The sequence below is a fragment of the Cyprinus carpio genome, chromosome B14 (assembly GCF_018340385.1).
Source record: "Cyprinus carpio isolate SPL01 chromosome B14, ASM1834038v1, whole genome shotgun sequence".
Lineage (NCBI taxonomy): Eukaryota > Metazoa > Chordata > Actinopteri > Cypriniformes > Cyprinidae > Cyprinus > Cyprinus carpio.
In genome coordinates, this window is record NC_056610.1 from 24,104,670 (window position 1) to 24,108,224 (window position 3,555).

The 3,555-nt window shown below is 35.1% G+C and overlaps 1 protein-coding gene across 1 annotated transcript in view; it reads right to left on the reverse strand.

The window, feature by feature from the left end:
• Window positions 1-3,555, reverse strand: part of LOC109101046 — a 139,999-nt gene that overhangs the window by 121,028 nt on the left and 15,416 nt on the right. The window lies entirely within an intron of this gene.

Below are 3,555 nucleotides of genomic sequence, written 5' to 3' on the forward strand. Positions count from 1 at the left end.
CATAAATTACACAAACATTCACAGAATTAAAGTTCAACTGAAGAAACACATCAGACAGACTCTTGATCTGATCTCAGTTCATCTCAATAATGCTCATCTAAGAACCATTTTATCTGTACTTTAAACTTTTACATGCAGGTGTCCAGTAGGGGTCAATCTTGGGTAATTAGTTACATAATACAGTACAGGCGGGAAACTTCCCTCAGATAACAGGAGGGAAGGTGCACAGTTACACTGGGTTATATAAGCAAGTAGGAAATTTGTACAGATGAAGGACTGGAAATGTGGATTTATTGACTGTTTGTTTGGAAACATAAATCTACATCTGTGAGCATTTTAACCTTCAGTTAATAATAAACCAGTGGTGTGTGTCCATAATCCATTAACAAGCACCATCCAGCATCCCTCAGCTAATTTAAGTCATAGAGATAGCTGCTTACACTCATCTTCACAATAAACACAGATTTGTATCATTTGTGTGTCTCCTGACTTGAAGGGATAGTTACATGCAGGAAAATCATGAGCATACATTGTGATACTCTTCAAAACGGAGGCAGGGTGACGCGGAGGAGAAGAATTGTTGAATAAAGTTATTTTTGTTTTCTCTGCGCAAAAGAAAAGTATTCTCGTAGCTTTGTAAAGTTATGGTTGAACCACTGAGGTCACATGGACTGTTTAACAATGTCCTTACTGTGTTTCTTCCCTTGATTGTGGTAATTACATTGCTGTCTAAGGAGGGACAGAAAGCTCTCGGATTTCATCAAAAATATATTTATTTGCATTTCGAAGATGAATGAAGGTCTTATGGGTTTGAAACGACATGAAACTCATGCTTTCACAGTCTGCATAGTTTTATTTTCTAAATCGCTTAATGCATGTCAACGTGACATTTTTATAATGCAGAATTTGTCTTTGTCCTGCACTTTTTTGCTTTTTTAGCACTTTTTTGCAATTTTTTTAGGCTAGTAAAAAAATTAAATACATTTACGAAAATACTATATAAATAATAAAAAAAAACTTTTTAGCACAATGAACATGAAGAAACGCTCACTTCCTCTCACATTTTATAATACTCCACTGATACAAACTGTTTAAAAAGCTCAGAAAACACTGTGACTAGATCTCTGCAGACTCTTAATGTAATATTACAACTCAAATGTTTTTTTTCAGAGATTGATCTGATTGATCAGCATCATAAGAGTTTGATGTGAAAGTGACTCACATGCAGCAGTTTGCAGCAGCAGCAGCAGCAGCAACAGTCCAGAGATGAGCATAATTTCTCTAAAGTCCAGTTTCAGAAGAACTCAATCCCAGCAGAAGAGTGTGACGCTGCTTCAGATCGTCTGTGTTCTGGCTCTCATCAAGACAAGCGTCTTCACGGCGAGACTCACACTGGACTGACACACGAGGAAACCGCTGACCGCTTCACTGAGGAAAGAGGAAGTTTCTTCTTATGGGGGAAGACACATGCTGTTAGTTTGCACTACAATACATCTGAAACAAGAGAAACTAAGAGAAAGAAAGAACAAGTATCAAGCACATTTTCAAAAAAGTGCAAAAAATCTTGTTTTGTAAGTCACAATGGACAGCATTTGTTTCTGAGTGAAGTAAAATGACTAGTTATGCAGATGACTACACAGATTCTCTTGCAGATCACATAAAACAGTATCTTTACTGTATTAATGAAATGCTCTGGACAGTTTTATTGAGAGTAAAGCAGAATCAGGTCTACATGCAGCTGTGTGTATTGAGTGTGTGCTGATGTTTGACTCAGTTCTAGTCAGTTCACATGTGAATGAAGAGAGGATTGTGATCTTCTGTTGACTGGAGCAGAGACTCATGGGACTCAGAGCTGCTGATGTAGAGAGCGCCACCTGCAGGAGAAAACTACAACTACAGCTGCACTCTTTCACAGCCATCTGATCTCATTTCATTCAGAACAACAGGACTGAAATGAGCTTAATCTGATTTATCTGAACTTAACTTATCATTAAAGCTAAATTAAGGATGTTTTTTTTCAGTTAAAATTAACAAATTACTCATTAATAATCAATGAAACATTAATGGATTATTCATTAATGCATCTCAGTACATTAAAGTGTCATGTTTGTGCTCTTTTATTTCTGGTCTTATTTTCTTGATTCACTACACTACACCTGAAAATAATCCATATTTCAAGATGTCGGGTCGGATTTTGCTGGAAATACAATATTTGCTTCAAGAACAGTGACTGTCATCAAACTATTCTACATGTGACACAGTTTTATGTTTTAATCACAAAGTTTTGTAACAGAGATCAAGTTTAACTGCAAATATTTTTTTTTTTTAAACTCAAATCAGGGAATAATATAATTCTATATTATTTGGACTTAAAGCTTGCTACCAAACACACTTTCTTTGTTATGAGCGACATCTGCACAAAGAAACGAGTAACAGCTGAAATTATTTGGTTAAAATAATTTGATTTCTGAAAAATACCATTTCCTTTTAAAGCATTTTATTTTCACATTTAACTCAGAAAACAAATTCAGCAATGACCCCATTTACAATGTCTAAAGAAGGGCATGTTTAGCAATGTTCTATGATGCAAATATCTTGTGAAGAATAATGCATGAATGTGGTTATATATGTTAAAAGTCAACTGAAAATTTAAGCAAAACCACAGACAGCAAAACAACAAACACTACAAAACTGAGAAACAGATCAAGATCTTCAAACAGAGAAAACATCTAAACAGACCTGTAAATGAAAGAAATCAACCATAACAGAATAAAGTAAAAGAGCAAGAGGAGAAATATGAAAATAAACACAATGTGACAGATCCTAAAGAGTAACAGTGTAATATTATAATATAAAGAATATATTACTTACAGGTGCTGGTCAAAAAAATAAAAAAAAAACAAAAAATTTAATTAAATTACAGGTGCTGGTCATATAATTAGAATATAATCAAAAAGTTGATTTAATTAATTCTATTCAAAAAGTGAAACTTGTATATTATATTCATTCATTACACACAGACTGATATATTTCAGATGTTTATTTCTTTTAATTTTGATGATTATAACTGACAACTAAGGAAAATCCCAAATTCAGTATCTCAGAAAATTAGAATATAACTTAAAACCAATACAAAGAAAGGATTTTTAGAAATCTTGGCCAACTAAAAAGTATAAAAATGAAAAGTATGAGCATGTACAGCACACAATACTTAGTTGGGGCTCCTTTTGCCTGAATTACTGCAGCAATGTGGCGTGGCATGGAGTCGATCAGTCTGTGGCACTGCTCAGGTGTTATGAGAGCCCAGGTTGCTCTGATAGTGGCCTTCAGCTCTTCTGCATTGTTGGGTCTGGCATGTCGCACCTTCCTCTTCCCAATACCCCATAGATTTTCTATGGGGTTAAGGTCAGGCGAGTTTGCTGGCCAATTAAGAACAGTGATACCATGGTCCTTAAACCAGGTATTGGTAGCTTTGGCACTGTGTGCAGATGCCAAGTACTGTTGGAAAATGAAATCTGCATCTCCATAAAGTTGGTCAGCAGCAGGAAGCATGTG